This window comes from Panthera leo, chromosome C2, assembly GCF_018350215.1.
Source record: "Panthera leo isolate Ple1 chromosome C2, P.leo_Ple1_pat1.1, whole genome shotgun sequence".
In the NCBI taxonomy this organism is placed as follows: Eukaryota; Metazoa; Chordata; class Mammalia; order Carnivora; family Felidae; genus Panthera; species Panthera leo.
In genome coordinates this window covers 146889278-146908948 of record NC_056687.1, presented here as the reverse complement: position 1 = coordinate 146908948, position 19671 = coordinate 146889278, and the positions used below count along the sequence as shown (strand labels likewise).

At 35.5% G+C, this 19671-nt stretch overlaps 1 protein-coding gene across 3 annotated transcripts in view; it reads right to left on the bottom strand.

The window, feature by feature from the left end:
* The window catches only part of STT3B (STT3 oligosaccharyltransferase complex catalytic subunit B), a 106118-nt gene that overhangs the window by 78739 nt on the left and 7708 nt on the right, over positions 1-19671 (bottom strand). The gene's annotated exons all lie outside the window — the stretch shown is intronic.

The window sequence follows — 19671 nt, the reverse complement described above, 5'->3', positions numbered from 1 at the left end:
AATTCCAAATGAGACATAATTCACCAAAGCATCACAAGGTTTTTATTGTAATTTCTATCCCTGAAACTGACCTCTGTTCATTTTTCTGATTTAATAGTAACTTTTCTACTCTACGTCACGCTTTAGAATTAGTAAGATAGTCTTTATAATTTTTTCAATTTGCCCTCACAAATAACTCAGGATATATATTAGTCATTAAAGATAAATTAGCTATGTTTGATTTCTATAGATTATGATCCAGCCAATAAACTTCTAAGAACTAAAACTGTCCGAAAGAATCATGGAGTTGTCTCAGTAACACGTATCTTACTTGTTCTCTTAGAGAAAGCACAGTATTCCCACACCAACATTGTGAACTGTACCTTCATTTTGGAACCCTAGATTTTCACACCTCAGGGCAACATACAGGACAAGTGAGTGATATATCTTTCTTTTGTAAATGGGAAATGGATGACTGTACAATAAGATATGGGGGTGGGGAAATCAGTGTGATGCTTAAACCTCAGTTTTAAGTAAAGAAGCTGAGAATCTGAAAATTCCCTTGCAAGTATCACATGCCTCTAAATCCCTTGGATGAAAAAAAAATCAAGTACCATACAAAGACATTTTCTTAGTTACAACGCTCCAAATATTGATGTCAAAGCTTGGTCTACACTGTTCTCTTTTCAACATTACCTCTTCTCTTTTTCTTATCTATTTCCTGAACTTTGACTACGATGTAGGATTCCCAAGTACACAATTCCTTTTTCTAAATTCTAAATCCATACATTGAACAGCCTACTTGAGTATCTACTTAGAAATCTGTCTCCACAGATACGATACTCAACATACCTACAACTGAACTCATTACTCACTCTACCCTCTACTCTTAAAGTAGCTCTCTATCTTAATTAAAATGTTACCATTATCACTGGTATCTGGGAATCATAAAATCCTCATTCCCTATCCTTAGCTCTTAAATTCCCCTAATTAAAGCCCTCTTCATATTTTATCTGGATCATTTCACCTGCCTCCTGACTTCCTAGCTTCCAGTATTTCCTTCCAATGGGAAATCCATTCTCCACACAACAGAAAAGTTTCTCTCTAAAATGATTATACCAATCCTTCAACTGTTTCCCCAAGTCTACAGGATGAAGTCCTAATGTTTTTAAGACTCCCTTCCCTATCCTTACCCTGAAATGGCTCTTCCTACTTCTTTCTCACCTTACATACCTCAACTTCTGGTTCTATGGTAAACCATACTGTTTGTGATTTTTCATACTTCCATACCTTTGCACAAGATGTTCTTGTCACCTGAAGAGCAAATCCTCCTTTAGTATCCTCCCACACCTATCTTTCAAGACCTAACTCAAAAGACATCTCCTCCTAAGCCTTAACTATCCTTTTCAGATAAGGGTTGGCACTTCCTCCCTTTATACGTTTATATTGCACTTTTTATTTTACCTTTTTCAACACAACATGCTAAACAGCATTAATTTACTTAGTAGGTTCCATTGTAAATAATAATATCAAAACACAAACAGTGAACATTTTAATGAGTGATTATGAATTATATACTGTCCTATATACCTTTATGTGTATTAGTTTATTTAACCTTCATGACAACTTATTGATATGGGTATTATTGTCATACCTAATTCACAGATGAGAAGACAAATGCAGAGGTTAGGTAATTTGTTCAAGATCATTCAACTAATAAATAGCAAAGTCCACAGTCTTTCTCACTTGATTTGGTGTCTAGCCAAAGATAAATGAATTGATCTTCCCACCTCAGCACCAAGCACAGTGCCTGGCATACAGTAAGTTCAATAAATGTTTGTTAAAGTGTCTGAGCATTTTATATATGATCCAATTTAAAAAATTTTTCCACAAATGTCCCAAGTAAAGTGATTTAGTGCCAGTATGAGGTTGAGCTGTATAAAATGTTTTAACTCTCACTCTAAGGTAAACTATTCTTTCCATAAAAATACAATATTCAGGTAGAAGGTAATAACAATGGTGTGACTGACTTAATTAAATTTTCATGTGTTAACAGTTCCATATAGCTCAGTCAATGCATTTGGGTCCGTTTTTCTGTTCTGGTCTCTATATCAATCCTCTAGATCACTCACAAAACTATCCAGTACTGTATACAGAAATGAAAAACATCTGCTGCAGCCAGCCAAAAGAATTTGTTCCACTTACTCTTTTTTAACTTCCATAATTACCAATCTCAGTCCTATTCTAACAACTCTCCGCATCATGTTTTTCATTATATCCTAGCCATGGGGGCCTTATTTTTGCCCCTTCAACATGCCAAATTGTTCCTGCTTGGAGGAATGCTCTTAATTTAGATCTTCACAGAGCTACGTAACTCCTCGTCATTTTGATCTTAGCATAAATATCACCTCAAAAAGGCCCCTTCACTTCCAGATGTATAGTGGTAGATCTATAGATACATCCCAGAACTAGCTACCATATTATTTTTTTCATAGCCTTTATCACGACTGAAATTATCTAGATCTTTGTTTATACATTCACCTGCCAGAAAATAGGTTCCATTACAACAGAGACCCCTGTTTACATTCCTAACCCTTGACACTTTGACCGGCACAGTTCTCACACAATAAATATTTGTTAAAATGCCTTGAATACTGAATATACCATTAGTACTAAAAGCCTATGCAATCAAAGCCTATTAAAAAACTTAGTTTTAAAATCCTATGATCTGTAAGATGCCTTAATTTAACTTCTTATTCCACAAAAACAATAAAGATAATATAGTATGATAAAGGACAAAAGAAGTATAGACATAAAAATTCAAGAGTAGATAAAAACACACCAAAATGTACATCATAAGGGCCTATACGTTTAAAAACTAAATCTAACTTCATTTCCCAACAATGAAAGCCAAATAGAAGCACCTGGCTGGCTCGGTTGGTGGCACACACAACTCTTGATCTTGGGGTTATAAATATGAGCCCCACGCTGGGTGTAGAAATTCCTTAAAAATAAAATCTTAAAAAAAAAAAAGCCAAATCAGAGAGATATGAGTGACACAGGTCTCAACAGAAAGGATAAAAATGTCATTTCCTCAATCAGATTATATTTTGACTGAAAGTATAATATGACAGTATTTTTAAACTAAAATAAGGGTGGCTGGCTGGCTTGTATGGTTGGTAGAGCACACAGTTCTTGATCTCATAGTTGTGAGTTCAGCTCACATTGAACACAGAGCAGAGCTTACTTAAAAAAAAAAAAAAAAACAAAACCCATGGTCTTTAGCTATGATACTAAATTCTATTTGTTAAAAACTAAAATAGAATACAGATATCAAAACACAGTGACTCTAACATGAAGTTTAATTTAAAAAAAATTTTTTTAAACATTTATTTATTTTTGAGAGAAAGAGAGCACGAGGGGGATAAGGACAGAGAGAGAGGGAGACACAGAATCCGAAGCAGGCTCCAGGCTCCGAGCTGTCAGCACAGAGCCCGACGCGGGGCTCAAACTCACAAACCGTGAGATCATGACCTGAGCAAAGTCAGACGCTCAACCAACTGAGCCATCCAGGTGCCCCTAAAGTTTAATTTTGCAATCAAGCTATTTTTAACTCTTTACAGGTTTTTAAGGCTAGGTACCACCTCAAGAATAAGAGCAACAAGATTAGAAATAGGAGAGGCAGGACACAGTAAGTTAACAGGTGACAAATAAAGAGATATTTGCAGCCACAGAGTTTCAGATTTTGACATTCCTAAACATCTTGCCAAATTTACATTTCCCCAACAAAAGTGGTATTATAAGTGAGAACAAGCATTTCTGATGCTTGTTCCACTAAAAAAAAAAAAAAAAAATCAGATTTACTGAAGCAAGTATTTCTTCTTCATCATTCTTATAACCACGTCTGGGATGGTTTGGAACACAGAAGCAAAGAGGGCAGTTATTATGATTTAGTTCTGCAACCAAAAATGTCAAAAACAGCAACGAAGAAATGAAGAGAACCAACAGACATATCAAACACAGTTTCGGAGTGTTCATTACAGGTAAGCACTCAATATGAAGTAATTAGCTGCTGACTTTACAGTTGGTCATTTCTGAAAAGCTAGCAAAACCACAGACTGGCCTTGGAAAAAAACCTCATAGAAAACAGAGGGGAGGCAGGTATTTAAATCTTTCTGGGTGAGGGACTCTGAGAATCTGATGAAAATATGGAATCTCTCACCAGAAGAACGTGCATAAAAATTTTGCAGAATTTTTAATTAATTTTTAGAGGACCCCCAACATATAAATCTTTTAGAAAGGCATTTCCTTCCAGCACTGAAAAATCTGCTGAGTTACCTTCTTGAATAGTTCAGAAAAAAACTATACCTGTGATCTACCAAGGCAGTTGTGGGAAATCAAGACCATACTTATTTTTCAGCCATTAAATCATTTAAAATTTAATATTTCATCAGGAAAAAAAAAAATCACCATAAGGCACAGCACTAGTTAGACAAAGTGCGATCTAACCACGCAGTTCTCTTTCAAATTACTGTGGTGCTTAAGGGCTTTTTGTATCAAAAATGTAAAATAATAGGTTATCCTTTTTTTGTCCAATCTCAAAAAACTAAAAGGAAAGATGACAAAAAGATTCAGGAGAAAATAGGCATATTTAATTTTCATTTGTTTTAGAGCAACAAAATAAACTTCACATTTATAAAAAAGATTAGATTTTTTAAATTTTGGTATATAAATATAGCACTGAGCTATCTCAAACTGTGGTTGGCAAAGCCATAATTGGAGCAAGATTACTCTACCAACACTTAAACAGATGTCTTTTGTGCATCCTACAGCAGAAAAAGCTAGAAGCTACATAAAGAAAAACACTGAATATAAGATTCTGTAATAATGCAAATATTTTTCCTGAAATGCAACCATAATGTATAGATACCAATTATGAAGAAATTCTAGTTCACAAATAACTTTTCCCTAAGAGCCAGTAAGCCTGGGCATTATGCACACAAGTTCACAATTCTAAGAACCAAAGGCAAACTTGGTTTGTGACCTCATAAAGCTGACAATCTTTGCCAATCTTGCAGAAGGGACAGGCAAGGACCAATTATAATCAAGCAATCAAGCAGAGAAGGGAACATATGGGCTACTAAAGGACACCTAACATTTCTCTGAAGAATAATTTATATTAACCATTAAAATATACCGATCTTACACGTTTGATTCAATGACTTTTGACAATTTTATACATACCATCAACAGTAACTATCACCTGAAACCATCACCCACAAAGTTCCCACGTGCACTTTTCCAGTCTCTTCCCTCTCCTCAAAAGTTTGAATTCTTTCACCAGAGATTCATTTCATACCAGAGATATGGATTTCACATAAAGAGATCATAAATTCCACTTTCTGTAAGTGTCTGGTTTTTTTCATTCAGCATGTTTTCGAGATTTATTCATGTGGCAGCAGTTTGTTTCCTTTTTATTGCTGAGTAGTATTCCACTTTCTGAATACAATTAATTCCCTCTCTCTCTCTCTCTCTTTTTTTTTTTTTTTTGGGAGTGCGTACAAGCGGAGGAGAGGGGTGCAGGGACTCCCAAGGAGAGTCCGTGCTGAGAGTGTAGCCCAATGTAGGGCTTGATTCCATGACCCTGGGATCATGACCTGACCCAAAACCAAGAGCTGGATACTCAACCAACTGAGCCACCCAGGTGCCCCTCCTCTGTCTTTTTTTAAGGACGTGTGTTTTAATTTCTTTGGATAAATATTTAGCAATTCCACTCCTAGGTTACAGAGTATTCATATATTTAAAAATACTAAACAGTTCTCCAAAGTAGTTGTACCATAATACTCCACCCATAATGCATACTCCATATTAAGCTCATTTTTCTTTTTTTAAATGGGCTCACCTGCACTGTGCTAGATACTGGAGAAACAGAATAGACCTGTCCTCACAAAGCTCTCTCGTGGAAGGCTTCTACAAGTGACATCTAATTTAAACCTGGATGGATTATTGAGCAAAAAAGGGAGGAAAGAATAGAAGCATTCTAGAAAGAAGAAAGAGCATATAAGCAAGGGCTAAAAAAAAAAAAAAAAAAAAAACCACAGAAGTTATTTTCATAATACTAATAGGAAATAAAGCTAGATCAAGTTTTATGATGTGAAGATTATGCTAAAAAATGAGAAAACCTAGGATGAGTAAGTTTTAAAAAGATCAATTAAGTCTTAAACAGATATTTGTATTTATTAGATGCACTCATGGCATCATGTACCTTCACAGTATTTGTCATTCTTAATTGTTTCCAGTCTCTCTCTCCCCCAGACTAGATTCATGTCTTTTTGGACTCACAACCATTGTATCCACAGCACCTGGCAAATAGGCAATATTCAGAGATGTGAAAGGTTTATCAAGGATATTTGATTTAATTTTTCTTTTTTTAAATTTTCTATTGCTGCATAACAAATTACAACAAAATCACTGGCTTAGAACAACACACATTATCTCATGGTTTCATAGTCAGGGGTCCAAGCTTAACCAGATCCCCTGCTTAGGGTCTCAAGGTGAAATCAAGGCATTAAAAGGGTTGCGCTTTCATCTGGAGACTCATTTAGGGAAAGAATGAACTTCCAAGCTCACTTAGGTTGCTGGCAGAGTGCATTTCCTTGAGGCTGTAGGACTGAGGGTCTCTTAAGATGCTACCCGCAGTTCCTTGTGCATGGACTTCTCCAACAAGGCTGCTGACTTCATAAACCAGCAAGAAGTCTCAGGTACAAGTCCACTAGTAATACAGTCTTACATAACGTAACATAATCATGAAGCTGCATTCCCACCACCCTATACTCTGTCCACTCTTCAAAGGCTATCAACAGACTACTGTGTTGAAATAATACATTCTGTGAAAAGATTTATATAAAATCAATTATAGCTCTGAGTTTGTTTGCAAAGTGTAGCATAAGATTTTACAAAATAGTTCACACATATTTACCTAGTAAACGAGAAAGCACCCAGTTCTACCAACAGAAATGACCAATCATGGACGCCAATAGAAGTGTAAGAGAATCAAGAAATAAAGGAAAGGAATAGACCTCCACCAAGAAAAAATAACAACAAGTGAAAAGCAAAGTATTAGAACACCAATGATTACATCCAGGATTAAAGGTTTTCTATTCCTTCTCCTTTATCCTGTCACTGGGCACTCTCAGGCTACAAAGTACCAGATCTACCTAAATCCCACTAGTTGAGAGACTTCATATATACTCCAAATTTAGCACTAATGGGAATAGAGAACTAAGATAAGTACAAAGCAGCTGAGGCCACCAGCTCAAGTTGACATTTCAACCTACCATTTATTATTCCTGCCATCTAGTGGTAGGATCAAAAACAAAAACAAAAACATGCCAGGCAGACATGTTAAACAGGTACACATGGGAGAAAAAAACACCAGTTTGTGAGGACTACTAAGTAAGCAACAGTCTAGGGGCACTCGGGTGGCTCAGTCAGTTAAGCGCCTGACTCTGACTCAGGTCATGATCTCATGGTTCATGAGCTCGAGCCCCGCGTCAGGCTCTGTGCTGACAGCTCAGGGCCTGGAGCCTGCTTCGGATTCTCTGTCTCCCTCTTTCTCTGCCCCTCCCCCACTCACACTCTGTGTCTCTCTCTAAAAATTAAAAAAAATTTTTTTTTAAAACAGTCTAAACCCAATCCTACCACATCTACACACAAGCACCATCCAGAGAATGTACTAAGCATATCGCCAATTTTATGAATTAACCTACGGAAATTTATATGTGAGGATATATTCAAGCCTAGCAGGAGAACAGATTCATCAGTGTTTAACAGCAAAAAATGAAAATTTCAAAGAATTACTAATGATACAAAATAGTCTTTTTTTTTTTTTTTTTTACTCTTTTACTTTTGGTAGGTCAATTCAGAAGTTTGTAAAGACCCATAAACACACAGACTGACCACTATCCCAGCACCAATCACCACCACTCATATAAAAGCAGTTGCAACTGGGTCTTAAGACTACTCTCAGTAAACTCTGTGCTCTTAAAACTGACAGATGGGTCATAATGATTCAAAATTCTCCCTAAGCAGAGATCATGCTGTATCTATAGAGCTGCATTACAAATCAAAAAGGTATCAGAACTCATAAGAACAGAGCAAAACTTCTTCCAAATACATTAACTGAAAGCAAGATCCATGTTACAATCCTATCTTTTAAGTTATCTCTTAACTTCTGCCTTTACTGACAGCTACCAATCGTCCTAAGTACTCATTTGAAAAAGGAGACTGTTCTGCTTTATAAAGGGCACTTAATAAACTAATTGGAAAAAGGAAAGGACAATGAAAAGCTGGGACTAAAAACTTACATCAACATAACAGGCTGGTGGGGGTAGGGGGCTGGTTAGGTGGCTCAGTCAGTTAGATCCTGATTTCGGCTCAGGTCATGCTCTCAGGGTTCCTAAATTCAAGCCCTGCATTGGGCCCTGTGCTGACAATGCAGAGCCTGCTTGGGATTCTCTCTCTCCCCCTCAAAAAAAAAAAAAAAAAAAAAAAAAAAAAAAAAAAAAAAAGTCTAAAAATGTATTTTAATGCCATCCAAAAAAAAAAATCTGAAATAATTCTAGGATCACAAATAAAACTGTGTATTTGATAAATTAAAACTAACCAATGATATTTTTTTGCTCAGTTATTAAATCCAATATAGACTGAAATCTAAAAATCCTGGGCTAGGGGTGCCTGGGTGGCTCAAGTCGGTTAAGTGTCTGATTGGCTCAGGTCATGATCTCACAGCTCATGAGTTCAAGCCCCACATTGGGCTCTGTGCTGACAGCTCAGAGACTGGAACCTGTTTCAGATTCGTCTCCTCTCTCTCTGCCCCTCCCCTGTTCGCACTCTGCTTCTCTCTCTCTGAAAAATAAAATTAAAAAAATTAAAAAAATAATAATAAAATAAAAATAAAAATAAAAAACCTGGGCAAAAGCTAAAGAGATGCACACGCCTGTATGTATTCTCTTCCTCTCCACACAGCACACATACACATGTGTAATACATATTTAAGTCAGACATCCATTCATATATTATAGAAAAAAGATCAAATATATATGATATAAACATATCATATTTACATTTACTTATTAGATACCTGACTTATTGATATTCTAGAATTATTATATATCATACTATATAAACAAGATTTCCAAATAAGCAATAATTATATAAATATCTATTATATTACATATATTTAAGTTAGAATATATATTCACAGTCTGTAGAAATAGGATTTTGAACTAACAAGCATTAAGTATGCATTGCATGGAACATTTTTTTAAAAAAAATCCTACAGTAATTCCTAAATTAAATATGGTAAACACTAGGTTAAATTAAACTAATAATGTATTCAAGAACATCTCAGTCTTTAACATGCTAATGTGTAGTCTAAATAAGTGGATGGGATATGCAGTTTTTCCAAATTTAAGTTATCAGAGGTTATTTTGTTTTGAACTACAATTCTTGGGATATGTATTCTGCAGAACACGTTTTGGCAAACACACTAACAATTTCTGTTCTCTTCTAGGTATGAAGTTCATTCCATATTACAGAGAAACCAAAAGTGATTTACCCACTTTTAATCAGGAACTTTTCAAACAGACAGTATCAGCAAACATAACTCAAGAAGGAGCTAAGAAAGAATAAACAAAACGTGAATCAGTTCTCTCCTCCCATTTGAAAGGGGCTGAAGTAGACAGACAGGAAATACTGAACTATATGAAAACTTTAGTATCCTTTACATATCTGAAGTAATTTTAGCAATTTCTATGAAATAACAACATGTATTAAATCCTCAGAGACCAGCATGTTTGGGGTATACTCTATTTTAAAATGTGTTTATTCTGAGAATTACAAATGTTGCAAATGCATTTACTGAATTTTAAATAGACTTAAACACTCCTCCCCCCCCTCCCCCGTTTTTTTGTTTTGTTTTGTTTTTACAAATAGTGTTTACACTATGGTCAACCTGGTGAAATCTGGATTTTGCACTTTTTGCCAAATTACTGCACTTGACACCTTTACTTCACATGGTAACATCAGATCAATATTACGGTAAATACATTATACTTTACTTCTTGAGGAAGGTAACTAATTCTAATGCATGACAAAGTGACAGAATCTGGGGCAGGAAAGAACAAAAATGACTAAGAGCCTTGGTCATACAACAGCTGGTATAGCTGGTGGAAAATGTTCCTGAGTCCAAGTCCAGAGATGCTCTGTATTCCACTACATGTCAAAGAATCCGTCCAATAAGCAGAAGTATTATTAGGACTTTCATTTCTGCCATTGAATCTTAGATCCAAGAAATATGAAGGAACATGAAAATAAGTCATGCTCCCTGAAGCATTGCTTTTATACTGGAGAGCTATACTGAAGCGTCTGTATGCAACATACAGAATTGTTATGATGGGAAACTATACTTTTACACAGAACATTCTTCCTAATCTGAGAGCTGGGAAGTGCCTACAAGTTTATTTCTGTGTATTTTATATTTGTTCAGACATGACAGAAAGTTGTCTCATTTTATTTAAAGTCTTGTGTTGTGAAATTCAGAATTGCTCTGTAGTATTTTCAGTTTTAAAGCAATCCAGCTGCATTCAATGCCTAAAATGTGCTTTTTAAAGTACAGAAGGCAAATATTTGAATATTGGTTGTGAATCTCTGAGTTCCATTATTTTGAAAAAAGTATTTTCACCATAACACTTAAGAAACTTAATTTCCATGATAAAGTTTGGAGGTGAGATCAGTCAAGAAAAATCTCAAATATATGCCAATTCCTTACCACTGTCTTCTGAGAACTCCAGCATATGCTCAAAGTGGGAGAACTAATAGCGGAACTAGTCTGGCTTTCAAAAACAATTTTGAAATGTGTTGGCAGATAGTGACCGACTGATCCAACTGAATAATTTAGAGGGGAAAAAACTGAAGTATGGGTATGGGCAAGGCAGGTAAGACTAGAAAGAACTTGTCGATGAATGGCCAGGTCACGTAGCACTTTACCTAGAATATTATAATAGACCATAAGTGAATAAAAAATGCTTGTAAATTTTTCCAAGCCTCAGTCTTTTGGAAGGGGAGGAGTATAATAAGTAGACTGATGGAAACATCATGTTCCCATACATGAAATGTGTACAATTATGAAAGAGAATACAATTGTACGCATTTGCACATGCTGTTTTTACCAAAATATCACCCGAGGCTTCTGACTTCACTGGTATTCTCTTAACATGCTAAGCAGTACTTCCTTTTCTCCATGAAATGGGGGTAATATCTATCTTATAGGATTTAAGGAGTAATAAGCCACAAAATGCATTAAAATTTGCAACAAATTTAACAGACTTAGAATCCCTCCCCTCACCAATACAAAATTAAAAAAAAAGTTTAAAAAAAAGTTTAAAAACTTTAAGTTTAAAAAAGTTTAAAAAAGTTTAAAAAAAAAATACACTGACCAAAGACACAAACAGGTAATTTACAGAATAAGAAACAAAAATAATACACTGTGATAACAAGTCTCCAAAGATGGAACTAAATCATTCTGTCCCTACCAGTATGACTAATAGGCCTGTGTCTATTCTCAACAGTAAAATATAGTGGAAGTGACAATGATCAGTAGATGCCTAACCCTTAATTGGACAAGCAGCTTTCTCATTCTTGAAATGCTCTTAGAATCCAGCTGCCATGCTGTGAGGCAGCCTAAGCAGCCACACGAAGAAGCTAAAAGCCACAGGTGAGCTCCCAATCAAGACTCCAGATGCTTCTAAGCTATACAGCATCCCAGCCCTTCTAGCCCCAGCTGACTGCAGCCTGTTGAGCCTCCAGATGACTGTAATCATCCAAGAACCACAGTTGACGTCACAAAGCAGACAACTCCCATTCCACTCACAGAATTGTGAAATAATGAAATGCTTTTTTGTCACCAAGTTTTGGAGTGGTGTATTATATTTTTATGTATAACTGAAATAAAAATTACCACAGAATACTCAGGTATATACCCTAGCAACCATCCACACATATAAACCAGAAAGTATAGTTTTTACTGTTCATAGTAGCATTATTCATAAAAGCAAAAAGTTGTAAACCCAAATATTCATCAACTAGCAAATGTATAAATACAAGTCAAAGATCATATAAAGAATAATACCATTTTTAAAGCTCCAAACAAAGCAAAACTTAGCAATATATTATCTAGAGATGCAAACATATATATATATATATATATATATATATATATATATATTTTTTTTTTTTTTTTTTTTTTTTTAATATGGCAAAGGAAATGTTAAAACTGAGATAATGGCTTCTAATTGCTAAAAGGAAAACCAGGAGGACAGCTTAGAGAAGAAATATGGATAGATGTGAAATTGGTGATGTTCTAGTTCTCTAGTTGGGTAGGGGTTTCACACAGATACTTATCATTTTGTTCGTAATTACATACATGGTATATACATTATATATTATTTGCATTTTAAATATAGTTTGACTTTTAAAAATGTTACTTTTTATAATAAGTTATAATAAGTTATATAGTTTATAATAAGTTATAAAGTTATAATAACTTTATATTATGCTGCAATTCATATCCAACAATTGTAACAAGTACTAATGACAAACTTTTCAAAAGTCTAGAAATATTTTTACTTCAAAAGGAAAACGTTTTGCTTTAACTGCTGTTTATATTACTATAAGCCCGGTAAATTATTTTAACAACAAAAATAAAGTATGCTAAAAAAAAAAAGATCTCCCTTCTAATGAAGTGACTGACTCATTTTAACAACCATCAAAAATTATTTTAAAGTATTTTAGTTGTTTCTCAAGCTCATTTTTCTTTAGTGTATTTATTTTGAGAGAGAGAGAGAGAGAGAGAGAGAGAGAGAGAGAGAGGTCAGGGGAGAGAAAGAACCCAAAGCAGGCTCTGTGCTGTGAGCTGGGCCCAGGACAGGTTTCAATCCCATGAACCATGAGATCATGACCTAGGTGTCAGAGGCTCAACTGGCTGAGCCACCCAAGCTCCCCCTTTACGGTTTTTAGATTTATTTCACCTACCACATGTTTTTTCATTATCCTGTTCCTTCTAATGCCAGAAAGCTTGGCCTATTAAAGTTTTCTTTAGATATGGCATACAGTAAAAATGATTTTAGGATTAAAATTAAAATTCTATGAAGTTTATTAAATTTTAAAAAATTAAGAACATATGCAATGTTTTAATTGTCAATATAACAGATTAAAGGCACACTGATGGATAAAGGTGTAAAAAAAAAGTACACAAAAACATCTGGTAAGATCATCACAACATCAGTTTAAGGACTCACAGGAATGTTGCTATTATATAGTATAAGGAGCTGACCAGTCATTTTGTTAGTTCAATCCAGAGTTTAAAAAAAAAAAAAAAAGTAAAGACTTTATATTTTGGCCTCTCAAGATCTACAATATTCAATGATCCTCCTAGTAATTAGATGCAGACAAAGCTATTTCTATTATTGCAGAGACACTTTAATGGAGACAAGCAATTTATTCCATCCCTAATGAGTAATTTTATTTAGTATCCTTTAACCTCTTGTGGCAAAGTTCACATGAAATCAGTGGGAGCTGTGATGGCTCTTAAAGTGTCGTGGAATTTCCATATTAATTGCCAATACAGGTATCCCCTGCTTTTCGAAAAGCTCACCCTAGGCCACTTCGCCACCTTCTTTAAGACAGGCCTACGTTAATATAACCAAAAGAATAAAAGAGAAAGGGAAAACAGCGTTCAGTGTTTGTTTTGCAGCACGCCACTATGGAGGCAGCATGAACCTGAGGAGCGGAAGTGACACCATCAAGCTACGTCCCCAAAGTACAACACTCATCATCATCAAGCCACCATACTCATCATCAAGCCACCATGGCTTAGAACTGCATCTTGTGATCATCTGTTCCTTATCTCTTTATTTTGTGCGTCCCTTTAGCCTAAGCCTCTTGCGCATCAGAAAAGCGTAGGGTTATTTTTTGGGTCTGGGAACACTAAAAAAAATTCCATATAAATTAATGGTTCTTTGCTGTATGCATTTTCGACTTATACAAGTTTTCATAGGAATGCTCTACTTTTGCATGGGGAGATGCTGGAACCACAAAGTCAAGAGCCGAGAAACAAAATGGATCATTAATCCAAACCCACCCAAACTCATCATTTGCCTGAATTCAAGGCATATATACCCAATGATCATTTCTATTCTTACTATTCCTCCACATCAAGATACACTTCTCAAATTCGCATAAAATGCCACCGTGTAAACTTTACTTCTTACTGCTGCCATGTCTTTTTTCATGTATCATCTCAAATGTTAACAGCATTAACTGGTCTGTCTTTTCTTATTCAATATTCCTTAACTAGTGAGTTAAAACTCGAGATAGAACTAAGAGTTACCTGTACTTGGAAGAAATACTCAAACTAAAATTTCCTTCCCTTGAAGTTCTTCCTAAGGTATCCAGCCAAGTCAGTCATTTCCCAACTGCTGATGGCAATCACTGATGCTCACATACTTTTTCGATAAGGATTATCAACCTTTTTTCTTTTCTTTTTTATCACCAGGAAAGAGTTTTCCTTCTTCTATAACATTAAAATGACACCTTTATTAAGGGTGAGATTATGATGTTCACTACTAAGAGGTTCACTAACAATACCAGAAGGGGGAGGCGGGGAAGTGAATTTCCACACCAGCAAGCAATTCTACACTACTAGCTGGGTATCCTACAGTCCACCTTAATTCTAACACTAAAACAGTGTCAGATCCCACAAGGGCATAAGACTGACCCCCCTGGACCCTCAATCCCCAACTTTACACACCAATCAAAAGTCCAAGTTGTCCCCAGTGCTTCTAACCAACTGGCTACAGATCAGAAGTTCCAGTGACCCCCTCCTTAGGTTCAATTAATTTGGTAGAGTTGCTCGCAGAACTGACAAAACATTTAACTTACTAGATCACTATTTCTTATAAAGGGACAAAACTCAGGAACTAGAGATTCACAGGGCAAGATGTGTGGGAAGGAGTGCGGGGCTTCTGTGCCCTCTCCAAGTACACCACCCTCCCCAAATCTCCACATAGTCACAAACCTGGAAACGCTCCAAACTCCGTCCTTTGGGGTTTGTATGAAGCCTCCATTTCGTGGGCATGATTGATTAAATTATTGGCAGCTGGTGATTCAACCTCCAGTCCTTCTCCTTTTCCCAGAGGTCAGGAGGTGGGACTGATAGTTCAACCCTCTAATCACAGGGCAGGTTCTAGTGGCAACCAGCCCCCATACTTAGATTACCTAAGGGCTTTCCAAAGTCACTGTATTAACAGAACAAAAGATACTTAGAAAATTACAAGGGTTTTTAGGAGCTCTGTGCCAGAAGCAAGGACGAAGACCAATTATCCCTCTTCTGAATCACAATATCACCACACATGATTCTACTGATATCACAATCAAATCCAAGGTTTATCAAGGTATTATACAAGCGACTTCCTGTACTATCACCACCAGAACATAAAATGTGGTTACCATTAAGGATAAAGGATCCATATTAATATAAACTGAACACCCACTATGTTCCTAATATAGTGTAGGATATTCTAGGATGATTGGAAATGATGTTTGTACCCTAAACAATCTTGTCTCTCTACAGGAACAGTAAGTTATTAACATTATTCATTAAAGAGGGAAATAAGCATATCACCATAACTGTATTTTACCAATTTAGGCAAAGAACAAATAGCTTAAATCTCCTTGAGTGTTTTTACATTACAGGTGTTAAAATTTTCAAAATGGCCCTAGCCTATTTAGTTAAATGAATAGTCCTGAACAAAATTTAGCCAAAGTAAGTTTGCTCTATACTGGGATCAATAAAACCTGTACCTATACCTCTCACACAAGGCAGATAAACAATATTAGATTGTTATTTCTGAAAGAAGTATGCCTGGCATGTTTCCTAACAGTTAATACATTTCAAAAAATTAGCCCTACTTCCCTGGGGATTTCAAACAAGAGGAATACTAGGGGTGTTAAAGAAGCTTAAATCATAAGGTTGGACCATTATCCAAATACAGCCTAATTCAAAGTCATTTGTACTTCTCTCTGGCATATATTACAAGGGATTTAAGGGAGAAGAAATAATAAGTATGTGCATACCTTCCTCATAATACTTGATTTAAATTTTAAGTTTGAATTCTGGAGAAATACTAGCTGGCTAAACTGGGAGTTTCAAGAAAGGAAGTCCTAGATTTAAATTCTTCAACTAACAATGCCTTAACTATGATAACAATCCTTTATTTGTTTACAAAAGAAATCAACTATTATCCATTCAAGTAGCATGGGTTATATACGAATGGGGAGTGGAAAAATACCACTGGATTTAATCAAAATCATTCGGACCAATAAAGAGACATGCATTAGAGAGCATTCATGTTTATGGTTTCACTTAAGAACAGCTCTCTAATTAAAAGAAAAGCTTACAAGCTAGAATCCCATTTCCAATATCCTTAATCATTTACTAACACACAATGCCAAATTTCCACACCCCAGTAGATTTCAAGTTCCTACACAAAGAATCATGATCTTCCTTTATTATATTCTTTTTTTTTTATTGAAGTATAATTGACACACAATGCTGTATTAGTTTCAGGTATGCAACACAGGATTGACAATTGTATACATTACTCAATGCCTGACCTTTACTTCCCTTGGAATAAAACCTTTTATCCCCTGAAGACAGTTTCTGAAAGGATCCTACTACTATGAAACCTCTCCTATTCTTCCTGAAGACCAAGGCAGCTACTAAATCAATAAAGGAAATAAAGATATGGGAAAGAAAAATAGTGGTAGCCATGGAAGACTGGAAGAATAGAGAGAAATGTAAGCTATTCAAGATCCCAGGACATTTACACAAACAAAATCACACACAACCCAGCATCAACAATCCGCTACAAAGATACCACTATATTAAATAGTCCATTCTTAGGGTTCTCCTAAACTCCTTCAGCTCAGATCCCTTTTCAACATTCTCTTCTTTCAAGAATTAACTGCTACTCCAATCCTTACATAAATTTTAATATATATGCTTTAAAGTGAAAAATAGTTGGCAGAAGCCATAGTTTAAAAACTAGTAATTTTGCATTTCTCTCTCCCTTGAAAGACAGTGATGTCTCCTCCCTCACTCTCTCTACCTTGTAGTCTCAGTGTCTGCTGAAAGATCAAATTTCTCTGGCCAGTTAGTACTTTGTGAAAAATTGTCAAGGTTATCTGGAGACAAGGTTGATTCCAGCTCAAGAGTTCCATCTTGAGATAATTTTTTATCTCAAGGGAAGAGAAGGATGCTTTCCCTTTCCTACAGGTACTTCCTGCTGCAAAAGAGGAAGAAACCTCCTCAGGTCAGTAAGAAGACTGGTAAATCAAATTATTGCTAAACCTTATTACCACATATTCTCAACAATCCTTTGATCAATGAAGATGGATCTTAAATGCAGTGAACAAAAAAAAAAAAAAAAAAAAATGAGACACACAGTTACAAGTGCATTTATCTCAAGTTTTAAATTAGACAAAACTAAATTATGTTATTTAAGAATGCACACAGAATTATACCACCTATGATGAAAACCATGGATGTAATTATTATACAAGTGAGGAGAAGGGGAGGCAAACACACACCAAGGCTTCTGAGGTGGTGGCACTGTTCTATTTCTTGATCTGGGTGATGATCATATGGCTGTTTACCTTACAATTAGTAGTCATTACACTGTCCATTAGGTTTATACACTTTTCAGAATGTGTTATATTTCACCATTAAAGAAAAAATTTTTAAAGACTAATACCACTTTCTCACCAATAAAAGCCCTTGCAGAATATTTTTCTCATGCTTATGTAAACATTTAAGACATTTATTTGCAAAGAATATCTCAAAAACTTCAAGAGTGCTGCCTTCCCAGTAATTCCGTATTCCATTATTTTTCCTGTGGATTATACAAGACTGTTTAACAATGTACCTCGATAATGAAACCTACTTAGAGTTTATTCTACATTATAGGAGTTACTGGTGTTTGAAGAATAGGCTTGAACTGCGAAGAGAGTAGATCTTAAAAGTTCCTGTCACAAGAAAAAAAAATTTTTTTATAAGGTGACAAATGTTAAAATTTTATTATCATTTTGAAATGTGAACAAATATCAAATCATTATTCCGTACAGATGAAACTAACATAAACAGGCATGAAAATAAACATATTGGTTGTGAGTTTCCCAGTCATTCTTTTCACCAACTCCACCCCAACCATTTGGCCAGCAACAAACAATAATTTAAGCTGTGCAGACACTAGAACTTTATAAATTAATTATGAATTACTATATTTTAATTTTAAATTAGCACAGAAAACAGTATATGCTGGAATATTATCTATCCATCTATGTATGGAGAGAGAGACACCCAATAATTTAAGCTTAAAAACCAAATTCATTTGGTTGGAGAGACTGCTAGATATCACTAAAGAAAAGAACACTGTACTGTGAAGAAAAACCTTTACTGGAGAATAGCTGATAAACCTGTAAGGCATGAAAAAAGAAATTAAAAGAAAACCTCAAAAGAAATATTATCAATTTAGCTATCACCTCAGCATGTATACTTTACTAATAGACACATAAATTTTCTTTATGTCTTTATGAGTAGTCTTTCCCTTTATACAGGAATGAAGAAAAAAGTCAAAAAATTTTGAAACTTAAAGCATGAACACTATTAACTTATGGAAATTACAGGTAACTGAAGCACACAATTTTTTAGAACACCAAACTTCACATAAAAGCTGTTTCACAGTTGAACTTGCCAACATTTCTAATATTGTCAACTTAAAGTGAGTGGTAGGGGCGCCTGGGTAACTCAGTTTAAGCGTCAGTCTGACTCAATTTCAGCTCAGGTTCATGATCTCATGTGTGGCCCTGTGCTCACTCCCACTCCTCTGCTCTCTCTCTCTCCCTCTCTCCCTCTGTCTCTCCCCAGTTCCCTCTCCCTCTCAAAAAAAATAAATAAACTTAAAAATAATAATAATTGAGGGGGCTCCTGGATGGCTTTTTCGGTTGAACGTCCAACTCTTGATTTTGGCTCAGGTCATGATCTCCTTTGTGGGTTCAAGCCCCGCATCCAGCTCTGCACAGAGCCTTCTTGGGATATATTCTCTCATTCTCTCTCTCTCTCTCCCCCCCACCCCCGCCTTTTCTCTCTGCCCCTCCCCCCCCCCTAAAAATAAACTTTAAAAAAATAAATAGACAAGTAAAGTGGTAGAAATTTACTTCCCCTCATCTTCTAAAGTAACAATTTTCAAGTAACTTCTCAAAAAACGCCCTCTACTACAAACACAGGTGCAAAGAAAACAGAAAGGAATCTAGCCAAGCTACAACTATACCACCTTCACCCTTTGGTGTTCAGCTTCTTTGCCCTGAAAACAAGCCAAGCCAACATATACTTTGGAAATCCTGTAGCTAAAGAATTCTGGGATTAGTCTAATCTTCCACCCCACAGCTCCCTTAACTGGAATGGGTTAATATCTCCAACCTTACTACAATGACCTTTTTACAGACAAAATAAAACTAAATGAAAACAACATTCACTTGGATTCAATCATCTTTTCTTTTCATTTAGCTATTCCC